Raw genomic sequence first — 18,215 nt, 5'->3', positions numbered from 1 at the left:
GGGACTTCAGAGTTGGAAGGTACTAGGGAAGCCGCCCAGTCTTGCCTCCCACTCACTAGAACTGGTACTCATGAACAGCACATCTCATTCAACAGCTTCTCTCTGTCACAGGCTACCACCATAACTTCTGCTCCTGAGCAGCACATCTGTGCCTTCCATGCTCCAACAAAACCTTCAAAAGGCCTTTTCTCTGTGCCAGCTACTTTAAACCTTCAATCTCCTTAGTTCTTACAATAACCCTGTATGGTATGCATTTTTACCTTCACTTTACTGCTGTGGAAACTGAGATGTTTAAGTAACTGGTCCAAGGTTACACAGTTAATAAATGGGATTCAACCAGATCTGTCTGAATCTCAAGCCTGTTCTTTTCTGCCTTTTCAAGAAAAGAATTGGGTTTGGGGCGCCTGGGTGGCGCAGTCGGTTAAGCGTCCGACTTCAGCCAGGTCACGATCTTGCGGTGCGTGAGTTCGAGCCCCGCATCAGGCTCTGGGCTGATGGCTCAGAGCCTGGAGCCTGTTTCCGATTCTGTGTCTCCCTCTCTCTCTGCCCCTCCCCCATTCATGCTCTGTCTCTCTCTGTCCCAAAAATAAAAATAAAACGTTGAAAAAAAAAAATTAAAAAAAAAAAAAAGAAAAGAATTGGGCCTATATTTCTCAAGTCTCAGCTCTCCCCTTGCTCCTCTTTTAGGGGTATCCTTGTGCTATGGACTGAATTATGTTGCTCAAAATTCCTATGTTGAAACCCTACCCCCCAACGTGGTAGTATTTGGGGATGGGGCCTTTTGGAGATACTCAGGGTTAGATGAGGTCATAAGAGTGGAGCCCTCAGGGTGGGATTAGTGCCCTTATAAGAAGAGGCCCCAGAGAGCTTGCTCTCCACCCCCTCCTTGCCCCCATGCCCACAAAGAAGAGGTCATGTGAGCACACCTAGCAGGACCAAAAGGAGTGGCCTCAGAATCACACCTACCTTGTGGGCACCTTCATCTTAAACTTCCAGCCTCCAGGGCACCCGGGTGGCTCGGTTGGTTAAGTGTCCAATTTCGTTTCATGTCATGATCTCGTGGTTTGTGGGTTCCAGTCCTGTGTCGGGCTCTGTGCCGACAGCTCAGAGCCTGGAGCCTGTTTCAGGTTCTGTGTCTCCCTCTCTCTCTGCCCCTTCCTTGCTTGTGCTCTGTCTCTCTCTCTCTCTCTCTCTCTCTCTCTCTCTCTCTCTCTCTTTCAAAAATAAATAAACATTAAAATTAGAAAAAAAATTTTAACTTCAGCCTCCAGAAGTGTGAGAAATAAATGTCTGTTGTGTAAGCCACCCAGTCAATGGTGTTATGTTCCGGCAGTCTGAACAGAGACACTGTCTTTGTATCTATGCCTTCCTTTCCCCAGTTGGTCTTTTTCAAATCTGACCTCAATGAGCTTGCGTTTCAACCTACACAGTCTCTCCAGCTCTCAGCTTCCTGCCTCCCCCATTATTCATTGCATCTCAGTGTTGGGTTTTCAACAGTTTTCTTACTTTCTGGTGACATCTTTCTTTTTCTTTTTTTTTTTTTTGTAAATTTTTTTGTTTATTTATTTTTGAGGGAGAGAGAGAGAGTGCACACAAGCTGGGGGGGGTGGGATGTGAAGAGAGAGAGGTAGACATAGAATCCAAAGCAGGCTCCAGGCTCTGAGCTGTCAAAACAGAGACCGATTTGGGGCTCAAACCCATAAACCATGAGATCATGATCTGAGCCAAAGTCAAAAGCTTAACCAACCGAGCCACCCAGGTGCCCCAAGACATCTTTCTGTTCACTGTCTCAGGCCAGGTAATCAGACCTATGTTTTTCACCTGAATGGTTTGATGCTTGCCTTCATATCTGACTATATCTGTCCTTGAGTACTCCAAAATTTAAAAAAGACATGGTTACTTCTTACTTAGACTGATAGTGCCTTCAGATGACCCTAGTGTCTGCTTTGGAGTCCAAGTTAGACCCTGACTAACAGTACCCTCTTACTTCCTGTTTCCTAGGAGCTGCAGGTATTGGCCAGGCAAATCAGGAGGTTACCAGATACAGTGTGTGAGCCTTCTTGCTCTGGTGATATCTTCTTTCCCACATCTTTCCCTTCTCAGATCCCTATGCATTTGTTGTTTATTCTACCCAGTTCAGCCCTTGATTATAGGCTGTACCTCTTAGGCAAAATGCTCGGGACCTACAGTTCTTTTTAGGGTCTAAAAAAAAGTTTGAGATCTAGAAAAAAACCGACTTAAAAAAAAACTTTGCATAATCAAAATTAATATGTATATCTTTAAATGTCCACAAATTTAACATCAGGAAAAACAATTAACTGGCAACTCAACTCTACTCTTAGGTGATAACATATAAATAATGTCTGATGTAAACATGTTCACTTGAACATGTTTAGAATGAAGTGGGTGCAGTAGACTCTCTGAGTATGAGAGTGCCTGGAACCTACCCGAGTCTGAAAACAGCTTTGCTTGATTATGCATTATTTCATACTTATTCTAATTCCCTATGTTACTCTTGATACCTTAGTAAGAATGTAAATTGTTAAAGTAGTCAAATCCTTCAACATATTGGTGTCATCTACTATGTGTTAAATACCATGCTTGGTATTCAGGGTGGGAGTGAAGGGTAATATATAAAAGACAAAATGGGGTCCCTGGTCTTAAGGAGTTCAAAGTCTAGATGGCAAGAAGGGACTTCATCTTTCCCAATTTTCCTTTGCCTCCCCTGGCTTCTTTCAGTTCCTCAAATTCACACAGCTCCTTCTTTCCTGCCTCAGGACCTTTGTAGATGCTGATCCTTCCTGCCACTCTTCTTCTAGCCCATCCTTCAATATCTGTTTAAATGTCACTTCCTTGGAGACCTTCCCTGACCACACTCTGCCGCCACTCCCTACCCCATCTAACTTAGGCCCCTCTGTTATTCATAATTTTCTAGTTATTTTTGGTTTTGTTTTGCCTTTGCAGCACTTATCACTTGAAATCACTATCATGTTTATTCACTTACTTACTTACTGTCTATCTTGCCTCATTCATTTATAAGCTCTAAGAAGGCAGCAAAACCAGGTCTGTTTTGTTCACAGCTATGTATCCAGTGTCAATCACTGTTGTTTGGCAGACAATAGTGTTCATTAAGTATTTCCTCAATACATGAGAGAGGAAGAGCACACACTCCTAAAGCAGGTAAATAGCAATGTGAAAATGCCTAGAATCAAAAGGAAATCACAATACTCTGTATAATACTGCAATGGTGAATACATGTCATTATACATTTGTACAACCCATGGAATGTACAACACCAAGGGTGAACCCTAATGTAAACTGTGTACTTTGGGAGATTATGATGTGTCAAGATAGGTTCACCAGTTGCCACAAATGGACTACTCTGGTTGGAGATGTTGATAATGAGAGCAGCTATGCATATGTGAGGATAGAGGGTATATGAGAAATTCCTGTACTTTCTGCTCAGGTGTGCTGTGAACCTAAAACTGCTCTCAAAAAAAAAAAAAAGATATGGACCTATAAGGGAGCAGCTGAGTAGAGAGAGGACGGATAGACAGGATTTGATTACATGGAGAAGAGGACTGAGCACTGAGTTGGGAGAGTAGCATGGGGAGGAGCCTGGTTGTAAAGATAGGTCTGCTGGTCTCAGAACAGTTGGAAACGCTAGCCCGACTGCCTGATTCCCACTTGACAATGGTGGGAGACCAAAGTAGACAGCAGGTTCAGACCATACTGGGGAGGGCCTTGGAAGCTGTTCTGAGAGTGATGGGGAGCCACTGACAGTAGTGATGAGACAAGATGCAAGTGGTGATGAACTGCAAGGTAGATGGTAAACTAGGCAAAGAACAGAGGCAGGAATTAGGAAGATTCAGAAGACCCTTACAGTTATCCAGGGTTGAGATTCTAAAGGCTCTTAGAAAGCCAGGCTCCTAATTTTCATTCTTTTATATCCATCGCTACATCTTATTAAATCCTAAGTAGTCAAGGTTTGAAGCATAGATGAGAAAACAGATAATCTGACATGAATACACTAAATAGTCTTTAATTGGAAGAAAGAAAGCTGTGGAAACACAAGCATACATTTCTTCAAAACTTCAGTTTGAATCATGAGTGTATTTTGTTCTATTTTTTATCATTGAGTATCTGGGATAATTAGAGCATGAGTTTACATTTTTTTTCCCTCTAAATCAAGAAACAGTTATTCAATCTCCATGCATAAGTGGAGAATAGGGACACAGAGGAAGAGTATCAGGACTATATTTTGTGTATCTTGCCCAGATATCAATGTCATTTGCCTCATGCTCCCTAATAGAGCATTGTCTGCATATTGAGCACTAATCACGAATTATAGAGGCTCTGACTGCCCCTGGATTTACCTCTGGCCACTGTGACTGGGCATCTCCATATATAGCCTCATCTTATCTAGTTCCTTATAAGTTTCTCTTTGAAATAGCACTCTGATGAGGCAAGAAAAATGTTTACTCTGTATAAAACATAAACATAGGACTGGTATGAAAAAGATCTTGAGTTAAAAGAGAATGGGAAATCTCTTACATCTCTTAAATGTCTATGCATTGTTAAAAATAAAAATGTCTATATTTTTTGATGTGGAAGAAACCCTTGTAGTAGAGACCATGGGCATTCTCCCCTTCATCCATATTGTATACCCATCAGTGATCAGCTGGTCACATGTCCCTTGGAACAAAGACTCCATTTCCTGCCATCTCTTCTAGCTGGGTGAGGACATGTGTCTAAGTCCTTTATATGCCTATTGTCACATCTTTAATGAGAAAATCTTATATTTTATATCATCTTTCTTCCTGGAAGATCAAAGATTTTTATACATTTTCAAGAATAGTATCTCTTTAATTAAAATTTTAATATCCATGGTGTTCAAAGTATTATAATATTTTTATTACCAAGAGATGTTACAGCTGTTTTAAAAAACAATGACTTTCCAACTCACTCAAGGACTTTTTTTTTCTCGTTTTAATATATGCAAGTTTCTTTGAAAGGAGGTAGAATAATGGAGAAAGAAGCAAGCAGTCTAATTTCATTTTTAAATGTGAAATAATTTTCCTGGTAATTATTTGCAAGAGAGATAGATTACCTATTTAACATTCAAATCCAAGTTAGGGTTAATAAGGTGTAATTAACACTCCTCAAATTTTATGTCAGAAAACTGAAATATGAGAAGTGTATGTCAGTCAGGGCTCTCTATAGTAAGCAAGAGAAACCAATTCTGGTTAATTTAAATACAAAACACATATATTTCTTTATTTTTTTAATTTTAATTTTTTTATTTGAATATAGTTGACACACAATGTTGCATTAATTTCAGGTGTACAACGTAGTGATTCAGCATCTCTACCTGCTATGCTATGCTTGCCACAAGTGTAGCTACCATCTATCACCATACATTGCTGTTACAGTATCATTGACTATATCCCTATGCTGTGCCTTTTATTTCCATAGCTGGAAGCCTGTATCTCCCACTCCCCTTCACCCACTCTGCCCATCTCCCTACACCCCTCCTCTGAATGGATTTATTTTTATTTTTTTTCTGTTTTATTTATTTATTTTGAGAGAAAGACACCGAGAGAGAGAGAGTGAGAGTGAGCAGGAGAGAGGCAGAGAGAAAGGGAGACAGAGAATCCCAAGCAGGCTGAGCCCCGATCAGCACAGAGCCCAACGTGGGGCTTGAGCTCATGAACTATGAGATCATGACCTGAGTCGAAATCAAGAGTCAAATGCTCAACCAACTGAGCCATCCAGACACCCCTGAATGGATTTATTTTTAAAGTATTGGGAAGGTTATAGAATCTTCTAGGGTGTGAAAACTAGACTTGGAGGCCACATTGCAGAACTGACATCCCTGATGAAATTCAGATTTGGTTGCCTTCCAAGTGAAACCAGCTAGAGGAAATGAAATGTCCTGGCTGAGCAAGGGCACAGTTCAGTGACCTTGGCATGCTTTTGAAGGATAAAGGCATATTTGGCTATAAAAATGCAATATTGTGGCTTTAAGGTTTAATTTTTTTTTAATGTTTATTTATTTTTGACAGAGAGAGAGAGAGAGAGAGAGAGAGACAGAGCATGAGGGGGGGAGGACAGATAAAGAGGGAGCCACAGAATCCGAAGCAGGCTCCAGGCTCCGAGCTGTCAGCACAGGGCCCGACGCAGGACTCAAACTCACAGACCGCGAGATCATGACCTGAGCTGAAGTCGGACACTCAACCGAGCCACCAGGCGCCCCTAAATTAAGTTTACATGATACAGATGATGACCACTGTTCCTAACTTAAGTCAAGCAAGAAAACATTCACTATCTCATAAATCTTACCAAATTGAGTTCACAGGACATTGTAAATAATGCATATATTCTATCTGTTGGATTACAAATCAGATCAACATGCCCAATATTAAACAGTCACACGATTTATTTGTGCATATTTAAGGCTCAAAAAGTTGGCCCCCCCACACTCTCACAGTCATTGAAGCTGCTATTGAGAACTTAAGGGGGGTTAAAATGGATTATTGGCAAGAGTTCAGGCACAAGGCGAGGAGCCAGTCCTGTCGGTCTGATTAAGGAGTTTGCAATACAAAACAGCTCATGAATTCTTCCTCTGACCAGAGCAGAAAGCACCTTTGTCTCCTCTGCAGACGGTTGTTGAAAGTCAGCAAGATGCCTTCACTTTGGCTGATTTCAGCGTTGGAGAGACAGGGTGAGAAACAGACGTGCTCTTTGGTATATCCACCAGGAATGTCAGCCCCACCAGGAAGTGTGCTTTGACTGTTACTTGCTGCTTGTAAAAGAGATGCCCCACTGATGTTCCCCTATTGCGTGATCTCACTACTTTTTTTTTTTTTTTTTTTTTTTGCTTAAAAAACAAATATTTGTTATCTCAATGTTTCTGTGGGTAGGGATCTCAGAAGAAGCTTAGCTGGATGGTTCTGGTTTCAAGTCTCTAATGGGGTTGCTGTCAAGCTATTGGCTAGAGCTGTTGACATTGGAAGGCCTGAGTTGGGCTGTAAGATCTGTTCTCAAGGTGGCCTTCTCATTTGGGTGGCAAATGGATGCTGGCTATAGGCAAGGGGCGTCGGGTTCTCACTACATGGGCCTCTTCATCACACTGATTTTTTTTAGAAATTGAGGTATAATTGACATGTATAACATTATATTAGTTTCAGGTATACAACATAATGATTTGGTATTTGTAGACATTGTGAAACAATCACAATAAGTCTAGTTAACACCCATCACCACACACGATCACACATTTTTTTCTTGTGATGAGAACTTTTAACATCTACTTTCTTAGCAACATTCAAATATGCAGTATAAGATTGACTATAGTCACTATGCTGTATGTTACATCTGCACTCAGTGCTTTAAAGACGAGAGAATAACAATACAACTTTCTGGCACTTAATGAGCAGACACTACGTGCCTGGGATTGTGCCAAGCATTTAGATGCTCTATATCCTTTTATCCCTGTAAGAATTCTGTGAGGAAGGCACTGCCATGTCTCCATTTCACAAGTGAGGAAACTGAAGGTCTGAAACTTTGTGCAACCCTCTTCAAGACAAACACATAATAGTGAGAGGCAGCCTGGTCCAGAATCCAGCCTGTGATGGGAAAGCCAGTGTTCCCAGCCACCATGCCACACCTTGTGCCCTTCCTGTGGGATCCTGGCCTTGCTTTCCTTCTTAGCATTTTTCTTAATGTCTCTCATCATCCTCCATTTCCCCTCACATCTCTTACTTGCCGGTTAGTTCCATGGCAGTGCCCTGGGAGTGTAATTTTGAGAATGGCCACTGGTGAGCCTCTCTCTGTTCTTATTGGAACCTCACAGAATCAGCCACAGAATAATGAAATTATCAAACTAAAGAGGTCTCTGTGCATTTTCTGCCCCACCCACTCTGAATTTGTGTCTTATGAGTGGCATATATCATTAATAGAGCTGCCTAGTGAAGCATTACCTCCACAGTCTCGGGACCCGAGCTATCCCTGGCCACCAAAGGAAGAGCCATCCCAGCTGGAAACTTCACCAACCCCAAGCCATATTGGGAATCCATTTCCTTGCTTATCTGGCAGAGTGCTCCCCTCTAGCCTTAGCTTGGGTCTGTATTTCCACTCTGGGTCCTCAGTCCCTGTTTGCTTTGCTCCAGCCCTGAGTCCTGGCTGAGAAAGGGTCTTCCTTCTCAAGGAAGGCTTCCTTGTCAACCCAGGGTCAGGCGATTCTGCACTAACCCTGTCCATTCCTATTTTCTCCATTGGGAGCAGGAGAGTCTCCAACACTCCAGAGAAGGCCCACCCTCTTCCCTGACCCTTTCTAGGGATCTACCAGTCCTTGTTCAGGCTGATTCAGCTGGAAAAAAGCAAACCATGAGGTAAAAGAGTAAGGAAAAGGACTCAACTGAGCCTTCTCACTCTAGAGGTATGCAAGCCATCTGAGTGGACACCACCATCCACCAGAACTTTTTCAAAATAATTTTACTGAGGCCCTTTACAGGTCAAGAACAAAATCTGGTGATTTTTCAACGTTTTTTTTTTTTGTTTTTTTTGTTTTTTGTTTTTTTTTTTTATTTATTTTTGCGACAGAGAGAGACAGAGCATGAACGGGGGAGGGGCAGAGAGAGAGGGAGACACAGAATCGGAAACAGGCTCCAGGCTCTGAGCCATCAGCCCAGAGCCCGACGCGGGGCTCGAACTCACGGACCGCGAGATCGTGACCTGGCTGAAGTCGGACGCCTAACCGACTGCGCCACCCAGGCGCCCCAAATCTGGTGATTTTTAAAAAAATTTTTTTCAAGTTTTATTTTTTAGAGAGAGCATGAGTTGGGGAGAGGCAGAGAGAGAGAGGGAGACACAGAATCTGAAGCAGGCTCCAGGCTCTCAGCTGTCAGCATAGAGCCCGATGCGGGGCTCGAACTCACAGACCGTGAGATCATGACCTGAGCTGAAGTCAGATGCTTAACCCACTGAGCCACCCAGGTGCCCCCCAAATCTGGTGATTTTTAAAGTAAATTTATCAAATAGAGCAACCATCAGCATAAGTCCACTTAGGAACATTTTCATCACCCGAGGAAGATCCGTCATGCACCTTTGCTGTTAATGCCCTGCCTTCCACCCTGGGGTACCACAAATCTAATTTCTGTCTCTATAGCTTGTTTTTTTATGGATGTTTCATGTAAAAGGACTCATATACTATGTGGTTACCTGTGTCTGGGTACTGTCACTAAGCATCAGGTCTTTCAGATCCCTCTGTAATTTGATCCTTTTTAATGCTGAGTATCTTTTCATTGTATGGATATACCACGGTTTGTCCACTCGCAAACTTTTATGAGCATTTAGGTAGTTTCCAATTTGGGGCTATTATGAATAATACTGCTGTAAACATTTGTGTGCAAGTCTTTGTGTGGATCACTGGAACTCTTTTCAGACTTAATAGGCCTGTCTTTTTGTTTTTTTCCTAGTCCTAACTGTCAAGTTCCTGTATTTCTTTCGGACACGATCCTTAGCCATTGGCTCATTTGGAAAGCAGAAAATACTCAAAGTCCCCAAGCCAGTGAGTGATCACATCAATCATAGTTCAGATTACTAGCTTCACTTATTTACCCAAATATTGTCTGAAACTTCTTAGAGACTCAGTTACTCACCTGGAGAAGGTGGAACCCTTCACAAATCCCCTGACACATATTTCTTCATTTGATTGCTTTCCTTTTTAAAAAGGTTTTAACAAATTTTCTATTGATGGTCTTTCAGATTGTTTTCAAACTTTTATTATTACAAAAAGCACTGTAAGTGGATAATCTTGTAAACTTGTATAAGTTGTAAGTACAGTATGTCTATAGAATAAATTCCTCAGAGTAGAATTTGAGTCAAAGGTATATGTTCTTATAATTTGGATAGGTATTGCAAAATGTTTCTTCAATGTGGTGACAATGTATGCATATTTCCTCATACACTCATTAGCGTTTGGAATCCCAACTGTTTTTTTTTTTTAAAACAATTTAAAAATACTGTTTTTTAATCTAAGCTAACCTAACAGGTCTAAGGTAGATCTCAACATGATTTGAATTGCATTTCTCTTTTGATGAGTGAAGTTGAGCATATTTTTATGTATCTAAAAGCCAATTTTGTTTCTTTTGTGAATTCTCTGTTTCTATCATTTTCTGCATTTTTCAGTCTTTTCCTTATTGCTTCATGGGACACTTAACCCTTTGTTTTGGTAGAAGTTGCAAATATTTTCTTTCTTTTCACTTTGGTTGTTTTGTCAAACAGAATTTATTTATGTGTTCATTTATTTGTTTATTTTTGTGGTAAAATATATATGACATAAAATATATAATTTTAACCATTTTTAAATGTACAATTCAGTCGCCTTAAGTACAGTCACCATGTTGTACAACCATCAACATTATCCATTTCCAGAACAGAAATCCAAAATAGAAACTCTGTACCCATTAAATAACAACTCCCCTTTCCTCCCTCTGTGCCCCAATCCCGGCCCTGGTAAGCACTATTTCCACTTCACGTTTCTGTGAATTTTACTACTCTAGGTATCTCATATAAGTGGAATCCGACAGTACTTGTCCTTTTGTGACTGGCTTATTTCATTTAGCATAATGTCTTCAAGGTTCATCCATGTTGTAGCACGTGTCAGAATTTCTTTCCTTTTTAAAGCTGAATAATATTCCATTGTATGTATATGCCACATTTTGTTTATCCATTTATCAGAATTTTATTTTAATGTGGAAAAATCTCTTTTTTAAATGGGTTCTAATATTTAGGCTAATCAAGTATATAAAAATTCTTCTCTACTTTCTTCTACTACCTTTATAATTTAATTTTTTTTAATTTTACATTTGAAGCTTTGAATCAGCTATAATTTATTCTAGTTGAATTTGCAGGGTTTGCATCTAACAAAAGAAGAAAGTCATTTTGAAGATTGGGTTCCCCAAGACACAGATTCTGGTACAGAGATTTGAATGCAAGAAGTTCGATAGGGAGTCCTCTCAGGAATCATATCTATAAAGGAGTGAAGGAAGCAAAACTGGGAAGAGGGAGAAGTTGAACTGAAATGCAGCGGTAGCAAATCTTTAGCCAATTCCATGAGTTCTGGACCTGGAATGGTTGCAGAATTGTCTTAAGTTGAGCAAAGGTCCAGGCATTTGCACCCCTGCATCAACCAGTCCTTGGATGTTATGGACTCTAAGTATAATTTTGGATGAGGCAGTCCCCTTCTGCTGACTTCAATTCCTAGGGAGGGACTTAGCCAGGAGCCTCAGTGAACAGCACTTTCAGCAGCTGTGAGAATCGGTGCCTTGGTCCTGAAGCGGGCATATGGACGGTGTACCACAGCGTCCACAACACTGCCTTCCTAACACCATGTAGTAATTAATGCATCTCTTTGCTCACTTTATTATATACAAAAACCCATATGTGTTTGGGTCTATCTCTGGACTGCTCTATTTTGCTCCATTGATCTATTTTTTCATTCATCAGTAGTATACTGTTTTAAAAATTATAGTTTTAAAATATATTTTAACGTATGCTAGGGCTAGTCCCTTCTCATTAACATCAAAATTTTCCTGGTTATTCTTGCTTGTTGATATTTCTATAGAAACTTTGGATCAGCTTGCTAATTAAATTTGGGTAGAGGAGGATGACTGGATTGAATTTATAGATTAATTTAGAGAAAACAGACATATTTTTACCATTGAGTCAGCATCCTCTCCATGAATATGTTTTGACTTGTTATTTGTTCAAATTATCTTTCATTTTCCTCACTGGTGTTCTAAACTTTTCTTTCTATAGGTATTATGCATCTATTATTATTTAATTTAGCCTTAACTTTTATCCTTAAAAAAAATTTTTTTAATGTTTATTCATTTTTGAGACACAGAGAGAGAGCATGAGTGGGGGAGGGGTAGAGAGAAAGAGAGGGAGACACACAATCCAAAGCAGGCTCCAGGCTCTGAGCTGCCAGCACAGATCCCAACGCGGGGCTCAAATTCCCGAACTGTGAGATCATGACCTGAGCCAAAATCAGACGCTTAACTGACTGAGTCACCCAGGCGCCCCTATCCTTAAAATTTTTTTTATAAGTGGGGTCTTTTCTGCAGATTCCTGCCTGATTGTTGGTATATATGAAGATTAATTATTTCCATACATTAATTTTGAATGCAACCACCTTACTATATTGTTTTACTGCTTATGGTAGTTGTTTAGTTGATATTCTTAGGGTTTTCAGATATGCAGTTTTATCACTTTCAGATAATGACATTTTTGCCTCTTTTCCAATTATTCAGCTTCTAATTTCTTCATTTGACTTAATAAGCAAAAGTACAGGATATTTTAAAACACTAAAATCCTGAAACACATAATTCACAACAGGAAAAGAAAGCCATTGTGTATACTTTTACAGCTGTGGTAACTACACTCTTATAATTATATATTGTAGTTATAATCTTGTCAGTGGCTGTTCCCATTGGAAATTATGATTTTCCTTGAGGGCAAGGACTGTGCTATTCACTTTTATATCCCTGGCACTTAGCTTAGTGCCTCAATAAATGTCTGTTGAAAAATTAAAGAAAAACCAATAATCCAATAACCAAAAACCAAAAACCAATAATCCTAAACAAGTAAAATAACTATCATTTACAAAGTGTCTGTTAATGTCAACTAGCCCAATTTCTCTTAAATTTTTTTAAACCATGGAACATAAAATAATGTTTTTTTGTTTTTATTTTTGTTTTTCTTAGGTCTGGACACCTTCTCTCCTTGATCGAGTTCTCTGTTCTGCTAACCAAGTGTTTGCTTCAGAAGCCTGATAACCTCTCTATCACCAAACACCAACTGGCCGAGACCAAGTGAGCCATGCAGGTCAGCTCCAGTACCCTGGACAACCTGGAGAATCAAAGACTCCAACCTCCAGGTATAGAGCAGATGTAATGTGGGTAATTCTGGAGAGCATAGGCCAAAGACTGAAATCCTTCTGATCAGTTCTATATTTGGTGTCTGTCATTTTGAAACATCTTTGAGAAAAAAAAAAAAAAAAAAAGAAAGGTCCTGGCCTACTCTGAGGTCTCTCAATTTTTCTGGTGGTCTGAAACATTCTCAAAATAACACAAGTATTAATTGACTCAGCCAGAACTTGAGGTTACATTCACTGACTCCAAGTCTAGTGCTCTCTACAGTAGACTACCATGTTACTTCTACTGATTTTTACTCACCAGAAACTGGTTCAGTTCTCTTCTATTTAGGTGATGGTGGGTGAGAGTGCCTTCTAATTTACAAAAATGTTGTCAGTATTCCTAGGAATATTAGCACACAAAAGGAAATTATAGTAACAATAAGAATAAAAATTTCAGCCAGAATTTGCAGAAAAGATACAAGGTAATACAATAATGAAGTACTATTTTACATTTATTAAGCCACCAACAAATTCTGTGGTAATAATTTCTAATGACAGAAATTGTGCTGAAATGCTCCTGATGCAGCAGTATAAACGCTCTAATGTTTTTGGAAAGCAATTTGGTAACAGATACCAAGAGACCTAAAGATAGATGTTCACACTCTTTTACTCCATCATCCTACTACTCAGAATTTATGTAAGGAATTAATTCAGTTGAAAAGATAGTCATCTGAAGGAAGATATTAATTTTATGTAAGATGTACTCTATAATAAAAAGAAACTGAAATGGCCAACAATAGAGGATGGTTTTAAAAAATTATGCTACATCAACTGAAGGGAATGTTATATTGACATTAAAATAAGATTTACAAAGACTACATAATAATATATGGAAAGAGTGCTTTATGACAGTAGGAAGTTAAAAAATAAACACAAGAGTACAATGCACACAAAGATAATACTCAAGCCCCCCACCCTGCAAAAATATGTATCAACTAGGGAGAAATATAGAAAAAAAGAAAATAGATGTATTAGGGACTGATATAATTTGTTTAATGTTTATTTATCTATTATTTTTGAGAGAGAGGGGGCAAGGAGGGAGGCCAGAAAGAGAGGGAGAGACAGAGAATCCAAAACAGGCTCCCTGCTGTCCATGCAGAGCCAGACACAGGGCTCAAACTCATGAACCATGAGATCATGACCTGAGCTAAAGTCAGAAAAGCTTAACTGACTGAGCCACACAGGTGCCCCAGGCAGTGATATAATTAAAAACTGCCACAAGGTGAGTTCCCCAGAAAACGGATTCTGAGATGGAGATTTGAATGCAAGAGGGTTCTACCTCTTGATCCCTCATGATCAGCACCTGGGAGAGAGTGATGGCAGCAGGAGTGGGTGGAGAAAAAGTTGGGCTCATTGCAATCCCAGGAGAGATGCTGAAGCTGGACTGGCCTTGGTGCTGGTAAGCAGGAGTGACTTTGGATGAGCCTAGTGGGCATCTTTCCCCGAGGAAAACTTAGAGGAAGGTTAATGGAAGAAACTGGTCTCCTCCACTGCAACTGGTCTCAAGGTCCCACCTAGTACTCATTAACTCCACCTTCTACTGTCCATGATGAAGTTCACTCACCCTTAGCTAGTGGTTTTTCTGGATTAGGTGGTTTTTCTAAGTGGCCCAGATTCTGTGCCTTAGGACTTGATCTCCTGGTCACCTTGCCCTTCTCAGGCTAAGGCTGCTGCAAGGGAGTACAAAGTGGTCACCCATATCCTGAGGTCAAATATATTCTTCCATGCCCCCTATCTCCTCCAGATGTTTAGGGTCGACTTCTCCCTTAGGACAGTGACTTCTTTCTATGCCTGCTGATTTCTTTGCATGAGAAACCCAAGGTGACTAAGCAGCGGACAAAACTTGAACTTGAGTAGGATTCTTGCTGTGCACCCTGGTGGAACATCCTTTATCTGGGAGCCAAGATCTCTAAATTCACAGAGCCCAGAGTTGCAGGAACAAGTGCAGAAATTCTCCCCGTGGACCTCTGGGAGTGTGGGTAAGCAGGGACACTTCTACTTCTACCCCTCAGTTCTTAGACCCATGTACTCGGACCATTAGGGACACCACACTATATAATAGCTGTTGATTTAGGGTATATTCTGTAAGGTATCACCTCCAGGCCAGTCTCTCAGTTGTATCTCAATAAGCCTTTTCATTGTTCTATCTGTGTGGTGCAGTATGGGATAAGGCCAGGGGATCCCATGATCATATACCCACTACCACACCTCACCTTATCCCTATTTGTGGATCAAACACTCTGTAAGCCCTCGGATAATGATGTTGTCTAGGGCCCTGTAAATAGGAAAGGCAAACTCATAGCTAAAATATTTGTCAGTATCAGTCAAAATTAATTATTACCAGGGTTGAAGGAATCCAGTGAAGTCAACTTTACACCAAAAGACTGATTGATCTCCCCTAAGTTATGGTGCTGTATTAGGAACATAGGATTGGTCTCTATTGCTGGAGGTTTGGAAATTTGGTAGTGGCAGTAGCTAAAGCAGTATTGGTGAGTGGAAGCCCATACTGTTGAGCCCATATGTATCTACCATTCCTGCCACCATGGCTACTTTGTTGTGCCAACACTGAGGCCAACACAAAAGTTAGCTGATGTCAGCTGGCTGAGCCATTCTGTTTACTTAGTGCTTAGTGTGTTCTGTGGTTCAGTTAAGAGTTCTGGGTGTGTAAAATGACTCAGATATGGAATTTGGGCAAGCAATCATGAATTTTTATTGGTATTGCTGCCCTCAGCCTGAATTATTTTGATTGGCTATATTGAACAATACTCTTGTTGGCTGCCCATCTATCTTGCCCATAAGGATACTCTTTTCAGTTATCCATCTCTGTAGCTTTCTAAGGACCACGCCCCTCTTTCTGCCTCTCCAACCTTGCCTCTCACTACAATAGTTGAATGCATTTTGCTTCTAAAGTTTAAGCACTGCCACTACCTCTAATATTTCAGGCTACTCTCATCCCATTATAAAGGAGCCCAGTTCTGTGATGACACCTCTAACCACAAGTTCTGGACTATAAGGGAGAGCCACCAGTGAGTTTCTCAGTGAATCTGATGTCCCTCTTACCAGGTCCTTCCTTACTGCTTTGGTCTTTCCTCTGAGCCTTCACATGGAAAATAGTCATCTGGTGGAGTTTTCAGCCTCACATAATAAATCCACTCAAGTATGCTTCCTTCTACGACACATTGGTTCCTTTTTCCATTGTCTGCAAAAGAAGTTCTGGCATTTACTTCTCATTGAGTGTGGGCATCACTTTCTCCAAGTACCTAAGAGCCATCCTAGCAGTGTAAACTGCCAAAGCCCAGGAGAATGCTTCCATATCAACACTCCCTTGGCCAACTTTATATTATACTTCCCCTTGATTCTACACCCTCAGAATCCAATCCTGTACATCCTCTCTTAGCTCATATTGGCTATGTCCTGCAGCTCCTTCAGGGTATAGTTCCTTTCTTCTTCTTGCAGACCCAGTGTATCTGTGACTGCATTTGTTGTGACTTAATGCACTATGTTATTGACTATAATGGGTTATGATGGGTCTAGTGGCGAGAAGGGAAATGGTGGCAGATTCGGATAGGACATATGTTGTCTTGCAAGTCAGAGGCATAAGTACCATCCTTATGGGAGTGATGAGTACCAGCCTTTGACAAGGAGTAGGCCCTTTATGCACACCTAGAGGCTTCAAGGGAATATGCAGCTTCAAGATTTCTGTCACATCAACCCAAATACCCACCTCCCATTTATCAGGGTCACACTCTTTCCCAATTAGAGCTTCAACCTAAGTGTAGCAGACCCGCCACTGAAAATTTAATGTCTTCTGGAGCTCTGCTAATTTGATGCTTAAATCTTGAGCCTGATCTTTGACTTTATCTGCCCTCCAGCTATTGGAAATGACAGTCTCATTGTGCTCTGCAAAGAGGCCCTCCGGCTTTTATGTTTAGCCGTTAATTACTGATTAATTGTGCTCAGCCTTTCCTTGTCTTTCTCTAGAGCATCTCTTGCCCTTATAATTACCAATTTCCTCATGCTTCTCAAATACTGGTTCCATTGCCCCAACCAGTGCCCTCCATTCCAAAAGTATGCCATTCCAGAGACTGTCAACAATCATACCACTGCTGCAGGCCCGGCTTTATCCATGCTCTTGATGGGGTCCTTATTTCCAGATAGCTGGTGGGTGACTCAGATTTAGCACCTACTTTCTTGCGCCACTCCCGCAATCAGCTGTCACAAGCTGGGTTTCCTGGGAGGCAGAGTCTGCCATGGAGAGCAGCATGCAGGAGGCTTATTAGAGGGCACTCTTAGATCAGCATTTGTGGGAGTGTAAAGAAGCAGAATTGAGCAGGGAAGCTTGACTGAAGCTGTCACAACACAGGCTTCTGCAGACCCCAAGAAAGTCTCTGGAACTGGGATGGCCCTGAAGAGTTGCCCTCACTTTGGGGACCTTGACCAGTCATTGGGTGGGGGCTGCTATGTCCCCTGGGAAGGGGACATAACTTTGGATGAAGCTACTCAGTTCAGCAGAGGATAATCTCAGGGCAGAGGGGGTTAGCTGGGATCTGTCAGCCATCCACCCTCCCTGCAGCTAGCTAAAGGAATACATGCCTGAAAGAAGGGTCTGGATTTGGGCAGCACACTACAGTGTTCATTGTGATGTTTTTTAAGTTGTTATAATTAATTATATTTTAACAGCAAAAAAACCCAAAAAAACAAAAAAAAAAACCAAGTCATTAAAAAAATACCCAGGAGTAGGGCGCCTGGGTGGCTCAGTCAGTTAAGCGCCTGCCTTCAGCTCAGGTCATCATCTCACGGTTCACAGTGAGTTCAAGCCCCACATTGGTCTCTGTGCTGTCAGTGCAGAGCCTGCTTCAAATCCTCTGTCCCCCTCTCTATCTGCACCTACCCCATTCACGCTCTCTTTCTCGAAAATAAAAATAAATAAAAACTTTTAAAAAAATGCCCAGGAGAAAATAGTGCCATCTTTTCTGTGCTTTCCTCTGGTGTCTTAGTGGTTTGTCCCGGGGAAGGTTTCCCCACCTGAAGAATGGCCCAGACAAAACAAATAGAAACTTGGGCGTGCCTTGGTCAGTGAAACTACCGATAGGGGGTCAATTAGCCTCTCGTGACTCACCATTCCCCAACCCACCCAACCCAGACCAGAAAGAGGCAAGTCAGGTGGAGCCTTCAGGCTGCTTCATGGCAGAACAAGCTGGCAAACCTGTGTAACCTGAACAAATAATTCGAG

At 41.1% G+C, this 18,215-nt stretch overlaps 1 protein-coding gene across 1 annotated transcript in view; it reads left to right on the top strand.

Moving 5' to 3' along the window:
- The first annotated feature begins 12,819 nt into the window (after positions 1–12,819).
- Positions 12,820–18,215, top strand: part of PAQR8 (progestin and adipoQ receptor family member 8) — a 79,509-nt gene continuing 74,113 nt past the window's right edge. Inside the window, exon 1 of the mRNA XM_047101520.1 lies at positions 12,820–12,943. The gene's annotated coding sequence lies outside the window, so the exon portion shown is untranslated. The remainder of the gene's footprint in view (positions 12,944–18,215) is intronic.

The sequence above is a fragment of the Lynx rufus genome, unplaced genomic scaffold (assembly GCF_022079265.1).
Source record: "Lynx rufus isolate CCGP_SWC_20201006 ecotype Redwood Valley unplaced genomic scaffold, mLynRuf1.p SCAF_6, whole genome shotgun sequence".
NCBI classification, from domain to species: domain Eukaryota; kingdom Metazoa; phylum Chordata; class Mammalia; order Carnivora; family Felidae; genus Lynx; species Lynx rufus.
The sequence above is the reverse complement of the archived record's forward strand: the minus strand, read 5'-3'. Positions and strand labels throughout refer to the sequence as shown.